The sequence below is a fragment of the Miniopterus schreibersii genome, assembly GCF_964146895.1.
Source record: "Miniopterus schreibersii genome assembly, chromosome: 18".
NCBI classification, from domain to species: Eukaryota; Metazoa; Chordata; class Mammalia; order Chiroptera; family Miniopteridae; genus Miniopterus; species Miniopterus schreibersii.
In genome coordinates, this window is record NC_138121.1 from 26,266,656 (window position 1) to 26,274,303 (window position 7,648).

The following is a 7,648-nucleotide window of genomic DNA, read 5'->3' on the forward strand; positions in this document are numbered from 1 at the left end:
AGATGAGGCCCTGTCCTCTGGGGCTGGCAGCCCAGCTGGGAGGGGTCTCTCAGGCCCTGTCGAGGGTAACTGAGGATCTTTTCAGAGGCCCCTAACCCTTCCTCGACCAGCCCCAGAGCACCTTCCCATTCCCAGGTCTGCAGGGCCACCAGTAGTCCCATGGCTGGTGGGAGTGAGGGAGCCTCACTATGGAGCCCGACAGTGCTGGGCTGAATCCTGGGTTTGCCTCTGACCAGCAGGGTGACTGTGGATGAGTTCCTGCCTCTCTCCCAGCCTCTACTTTCTCATCTGAAAAATGGGACAAGGAGTGGTGCCATTGTACAGCCGACCTGGGGCTGATCATTTATTCATATATCAGCTCGAGGTCACCCTGTGCCATGCTCGTGCTGGGCAGGCATTGGCACACGGAGATGAGAATGGCTTTTAGGGGCAGCACCTGAAGAGGGTGGTGCATAAAGTGAGGGTGGCTTTCTGGGGGCACCAGGCTGGGGAAGGACTGACATGATTGTGTGGGTGTGACTGGGAATAAGTTGGTATCCCGGGGCCTCACTCGAGGAGCATCTTGTCTAGGCCAGGGTGGCCCCATGGGAGGGCGTCCAACTACGGTCCCTGGAAACAGGAAGTTCAGGAGAGTTCAGGGTGCTCAGGCCCATGGGACCCACCCGGAGCCCATGTGCAGTGCGCAGTGCCAGTTGGGGAGTCATGACGCCTGTTTCTCATCTTGACTGGCTGGTGACTTTGGACAAGTCATGCTGTCTTGCCCGGCCTCAGTTTCCTTGGAGTCTAGCCCTGCACCATCTCAATGTTCCCTCCAGGTTTAGTTCTTGAGCTCTGTCAGAGAGGGACCATCTCAGTGGATGCTCCTGTCCACACTTTGGGGCAAGTACCATCCTCAGGCCGGCTTTCCTCGATTGAGATGTGGGCAAGTGCCTGCGTACAGACCCAGCACGTTCTCTGACCGCGCAGGTCCTTAAAATGCAGCCTTTCACTGGGACACAGACTTCTTGCTGCTTTCTAACTCCTGTAGGTCCTTGCCCCTACAAATGATTCCACAGGAAACTCTGGGGCCTCCAAACTGGGAATCGGGACACTTTTCCTTCAAGGACCAGAGGATAAATATTTTAGGCTTTGGAGGCTGGTCCCCGTCCCATATTCTTCTTCATTATTTATTTATTTTTGTACAGTCCTTTATTTATTTTTTTGTTAATTCTCACCCAAGGATATTTTTTCCATTGATTTTTTTTTTTGAGAGAGAGAGAAACATTGATGCGAAAGAGACACATTGATTGGTTGCCTCCCACGTGCAGGTACTTGCCCTTGACCAGGAATCAAACCCATGACCCTTAGGTGCGCTACTGATGCTCTAACCACTAAGCAACACTGGCCAGGGCTGGACAGTCCTTTAAAAAGTAAAAACCGTTCTTAGCTCGGCTGGCCGGTGGGCCCCAGTTTACTGCAGCCTGCTCTGGACTAGCTGGGTGGGGTGCGTCAACCAGCATGCGAAATTTGCGTTTTCAGAGCTCTGTGCCCCGGGCCTACTGTGCTGCACATATCTTGGCTCCTGCATTAACTCTTGACAACACCATGATAGCCACTGTGATCCCATTTACAGATGAGGAAACTGAGGCACAGGGAGATTAGGGAACTTGCCTGTGGGGTCATAGCTAGTCAGGACAGCATCAGAATTTGAACCCAGACCCTCAGCATCCTGGTTCTTAACTATGGTGGCTTGCTCCCAGAAGGCTGTGGGAGCCTGGCATTCCCTGTCTCCTGTCCCCAGCCCGATTATTTAGAATGTCAAGGTAGCCCAGATTCTATTTTTGGCTTTTTCTGTACCTCCCTTAGCCCCCAAGAGGCATGCATCCGCCTTGATATTTACTCCTCTCACCCTCTCCTTTACCTGCCCCACATTAGAATAGATACCTTCTGGAGCAACGCAGAGTTCCAGCAGTGGCTTCAGCAGCACCTGGTTCTCCATGGGTCTTGTAAGGCAAAGCTACGTCCCTTCATCTGCTTGGCTTACATTCTGCATTCCTATATCTGGGCCATGTGGGTTTGGCCATGGCACGTGACCCCGGGCAGGGAGGGGGAACCCCAAGTGGTCAGCCCGACTTTACCCACTGGGCCTGCCCTGGTGGTCATGCCAGTGGAGGCTGAGAAGGCCACTGGGAGAGGCTGTCCCCTCCCATTGATCAGACACCAGGCACTTAAAGTGACCCATTGGTGTCCTGAAACTGTCGGCCACCAGAGCTGATTTCTAACTTTCTGGCCTCTAGAGTTGCTATAAAAAAGACAGGGAGTTTGGACAGGTAGTTCAAATGAAAGAAAACACAAATGATAAATTTATGGGACACAGTTGCATGAAAGCTATTAAAACACCAGAAAAATGGTAAGACGGTGCTGGTGAAGTTGCAGGGATGTGGCTTATTCCTATCACTGGTGGCCGCACACGTCTGGATCGGATTGTCTTTCCCCCAAACCATTAGTCAATATGTATCAAGGGCTTTAAAAACACTTGCTGCTTTGACCCAGTAATCCCATTTCTGGAAATGCCTCCTAAAGAAGTAACCTGCAAGGGTGAAAATGATAAGGCACACAAAGATGTTCTTTGCACTGTTGTTTATAATAGTGGGGGAAATGCCAAATGTCCAACAGTAAGGTACGGTTAGGAAAACTGCCATGTATCTCTTGGATGGAATATTATGTGCCAGTGGCGGCTGAGAAGGCCACTGGGAGAGGCTGTCCCCTGCCATTGATCAGACACTAGGCATTTAAAGTGACCCACTGGTGTCCTGAAACTGGTGTCGATGGTGTCCATGGAGCCCATTTCAGCACAGAGATGCTGATGACCTAATGTTAAGTAAAAAGCAGAACACAGAACTGTCCATGTGTCGTGGTTGTAACCTTAAAGAAGTATGTCCATGTAAATCAAGGCTGCAAGAAGACTTGGAAAGTTGATGTCGCTGCTCAGGTGACGGGGGACCCCCTCTCCCATTGAAAGGTGCTTTAATGCTCTTACCATGCTGTCTTGGCATAAGGAGGCGCTTTTGCCACTTTTGTGCTGCGAGACCTCAGATAAGCCATTGGCCATGTTTCAGCCTTGTTCCCATCATCTGTGAAATGCTTTGGCACCTTCTCGGCTTCCCTTGGGACTATAGGATCGGCAGGGGCCTGTTTTGCAGCCCTTTATGGGTGACAGTTTGTTATCTTGCATGGACCCTGGTGAAACCAGAGGTAGTAAGGTGGTGAGGGTAGAGGGAATGTAGACCAGGCCACCACCCTGCCAGGTGCCCCGGGATCTAGGAGGCAGGTGTGGAGTGGCTTGTCCAAGGCCACACAGCTCCTGAGTCTTGGAGCTGGGAGCTGGTCCAGGCCCTTTCCCCAACTTTGATGCTGCCGCTTGGGGTAGAGCGTTTTTTCCACAGAAGCCATTAAGACCTTTAAACTCTCAGGTCTCATGACAGCTGGGGGCTGAAAGCTTCTGTGTCATCTTGGTGCCAGTACCACTTGAAACATAGCCCATCAAATGGCTTTTGCTTTGTGGAGGATACCTGTCATGGGCTGAATTGTGTCCCCTAAAGTCCCTATGTTGAAGTTCTAACACCCAGGACCTCAGACTGTGGCTGTATTTGGAGATAGGGCCTTAAAAGGGTGATTGAGTTAAAATGAAGTCATTAGGGTGGTCCCTGATCCATTATGACTGGTGTCCTTATAAGATGAGATTAGGATCAGACAGAGAGGGAAAACCACGTGAAGACACAGGAAGAGACGGCTGTCTAAAGCCAAGAAGAGGGGCCTCAGGAGAAACCAATGCTACTGACACCTTGATCTCTAACTTCTAGCCTCCAAAACTGTGAGAAAAATATACCTCTGTTGCTTGAGCCCCTAATCTATTGTGTTTGGTTATGGCAGCCTGACTAAAACACTGCCCTATGGACATCCATGACGGGGTGTCCACCCACTCACAGGATGACAGCTGAGAGTGCACAGCAGTGTGTGAAGACGGGACATCTGGGTTTTAGTAGTCATACTTTACTGTTGCACATTTAATGTGTTTCTCCAACTGTTATAAATAATAGCGCAAAGGACATCTTTGTGCACTTGAACATTTTCATTCTTGTAGGGTATGTTTCCAAAAGGACCATATCTCTGCAAGCACCCTGAGTGCATTACTCAGCAGGTCTGGTCCAGGCCTGGGGAGCCCAGAGCTTGGGTCACACTATCAGAAATGCCCTTGAGAGGACTAAATGACCTTGAAGGTCATTTTCTGGGATTCTCATAGCAGACAGCATGGAGGAGCCCCTGAGCCTGGGGTGGGAAGGCAGGTGCCTGCAGGCCGCCCAGGCTTGCAGGCTCCAAGGGCAGAGGGCAGTGGGCTATAGGTAGCTGCACTGAGTCAGTCATGTGGGAACGGAGGCCTTGGTTGTCCCCACAAAGATTTTTCTGTGGCTGGTTCCTGGTGGTAGGGGAAGGCTGTTAAGTGAGGCGGAGGCCATCCCAGGGCGTCTCTTGCCAGGCTGGGAGCTGGCACCAGTGCCCTTCCCCTGGGTACATATTATCCCATAATAGGGTTTGGCTGTTTGGAGTCCAGAGACAGAAAAAAGATTGACATCATGCAAGGATTGGGTTTGGTGAGTGGAATGCCTGCTGGCCCTTTCTCCACATTAGTGGCTTCTGTTCACCTGGGAATTGCTGCCCCGGTGGCAGCACCTCAGGGAGGCTGACTGCACTGGGCGAACAATGTCCCACTGACTCACATCCACCGGAACCTGTGAATATGACCTTACTTGGAAATAAATTCTTTGGAGGTGTGATCAAGTTAAGGTGAGTTCGTAATGGTTCTAAATCCACTGCCTGGTGTCCTTGTGAGAAGAAGGGAATTTGGACTCTGGCAGAGAGAATGAAATGCAGAGTCAGACACACAGAGAGAGGCCACGTGAAGATGGAGGCAGAGAAGGAGGGATGCAGCTACAAACCCAGGAAGCCAGGGACTGCTGGAAGCCACCAGCAGCTAGAACAGGTAGGAAGGACCCTCCCCTAGAGCCTTCGGAAGGAGTGTGGCCCTGCTGACACTTTGATTTCAGTCTCCTCCGAACTGTGAGAACATACATTTCTGTCATTTTAAGCCACCCAGTGTGTGGTACTTGGTAATGGCAGTCCTGGGGCAGCATGCACATAGCCGATGGCCCTTCCCTTTCCTCTTTCTCCAGGGCCCTGCAAATGTGACAGAGTTGGATCTGGAAGGTCCCTGAGCCATCTGTTCTCCATCTTCCACATTTGACCTGGGGATCCCATGCTCAGAGGGAACGTGACTTACCCAAAGCTACACAGCGAGGTGGCGCTGGTCCAGAGCCATGTGTTCTGCCCCCTGGCCTGCCCTGGTTTGTGCATTGAGGGGGGGGTCTGCATAAGACTGGGGTCCCTCTGCACCATGCCTCTCTGCTGGGACCTGGTCCATGCATTGGGAAACCTCTGGCAGGAGTCAGAGGGCAGTCTGCACCATGGAACCAAGGCATCAGGCTGGGGATGCAGGCCCCAGTCTACGTAGCTGGGGGCCAGGCCTGTTGCATCGTGTGCGCCCTTCACGATTGGTTGGGATGGGTGACTCCCCAAGAGGCATCTTTTCCTTTGGTCATTTTCCCCTTCCTGTATACTCCAGAATTGCAAATGAAGCCCTATGTACTAGCTGAAGCCCCAAGATCGTGGGACCCATCCTTGTTCCCCTAAGACCACAGAAGGGCTGCTTTGTGCCCATTGTGCAGATGGGTGACCTGGGCCTGCCAGGCGGGTGTTTCTTTTTCTCTTTCTGGCCTGGGTCAGGGAAGGCAGGCTCTCCTGATTATCTGGCCCTGGGGGTGACAGGAGTTTCCTTGGGACAGGTGGGCAGCACTTCCCTGGGTGACCCCAGACTGAAGGAGGCGTATTCCTGCTGTTACTTCTGGCTTTTCCAGGTGGGCCCTGGGCTGCTGCCACCCCCAGCAGCCCCCAGCTGCCCATACTTGGTGACCCGCAGGATCTCACATGATGTGAAGCATCCTCCTGGCCCCAGGGGGTGGGAAGGGGGACGACAGCACCCCACACTCAGCCCCTCGCCCCTTTTTCAGGAGGCTGGGGTGGGGCAGGGGGGAATCCCAAGGCACGTCCTCCACCCTCTGGGCCCAGAGCAACTCGGCATAACCCCATGCCCAGGTTTTCAGAGCACTTTTTGGTTCCCCCTTTCCAGTGGGTGGCTGTAAAAATAGCACTTGGTTTGAGTTAGGAGCTGGGGGCGGCGGGGGTCTGGTTTCCCTGCTCCTGGAGGAATTACCGGCCCACATGTTGCCAGGAGCCTTGGCTGGGAGAGGCAAGCGCGGCTCCAAGCCGGCGAGCGGGCGGCGGCGCAGATGGAAACTCGATCACCCCCGGCTCAGCAGACTGTTTGATTTATTTTAAAATCAAGCAGATGGCTGCTGCAGGGGTTTGTTTAAGTTCAGCTCAGAGCCGGGCCCGCGGCCAGGAGCCTCGGGGCAGCTGTGCCAAAAATTTTTCAATGACTTTGGTCGTCAAACCACCTCTTCCCCTCCCTTTTGAACTTCAGCCCCGCCGCACACATGGCGGCCTTCTCGCGCCTTCTCCCCGCGCCTGCCCGCCCTGCGCCCCCTCTGCAGTTCCCCCTTTGTCTCTCTGTCCCATGCCTGAATCTCTGTCTTTGTCTTTTAGTTTCTGTCTCTCGGTACATGCCTCTGCCCTCTCTCTTTCTCTCTCTCTCTCTGTACATAACAGAAAGGGACTCTGTCCCTCTGTCTCAGTATGTTTGTCCCTCTCTGTTTCTCCCCCCTCCCCTCTCTCTGTCTCTCTATTACTGCTTCTTTCTCTCTCCACCACTCCCTTTCTCAGGAAACCTTCCCAAATGTTCTCCCTGCTCCCTGGCTTACTCCAGCTCCCTCCTGCCCCACCCCCACCCGCCTGTCCCCCCACAGCAGCCCCCACTTCCCCATCCCTGGCCCAGCAAGGCACATGGGAGAACAGCCAAGCCTTTGTGGCCACTCAGCGTCCTCTGGGCCGTCCCTTTTCTGAGACACCGTGGCTGGGAAAACCAGGCCCAGACCGTAAAATCCTGGAGAAGACTAGCCTCCAGGTCAAGTGGCTCAGCCCCCAGCTCGGAGGCTAGGAAGCCAGGGATGGCCTGCAGCTGTCCTTGCTGGGGGGCAGGTGGCCTGGTTACTCGTGAGGAGCCCACTGTGTGGCTGGTTGGCTGGGGATGTCATTGCAGGCTGCTGGTCTGGTTCGTGGTCCCCTGACGTGTGCACACACACACATTGCTTGTGAACAGGGTGAGTGGCATTCCCTATGCCCCCAAAGGGATTAATTGGTCTCCTGTTCAAATGGCAGCAGGCTCTCCAGCCCAGGGACTGTCCACGGGCCACGGGCCCCTATCCAGGGCTGCCCCTCGACTTTATCCCCTACAGGGCCCAGCCCCAGCTTCCTAAATAAGAGAGGCTTTAAAATAGCAGCCAGCTCTGTAAATAACCTCAGGTCCAGAGAGGACACTCTCCAGGTGGGTGGGGCACGGCCCCTTGCCTGGGCTGGGCCAGGCTCCATGGCAGGCCCCAATTCCCGGGTATTTTTCTGCCTCTGGGTGGAGAGGCCTGCTGTCTGACTGATCTGG

The 7,648-nt window shown here is 53.7% G+C and overlaps 1 protein-coding gene across 3 annotated transcripts in view; it reads left to right on the top strand.

The window, feature by feature from the left end:
* Positions 1–7,648, top strand: part of GSE1 (Gse1 coiled-coil protein) — a 401,187-nt gene that overhangs the window by 33,656 nt on the left and 359,883 nt on the right. The gene's annotated exons all lie outside the window — the stretch shown is intronic.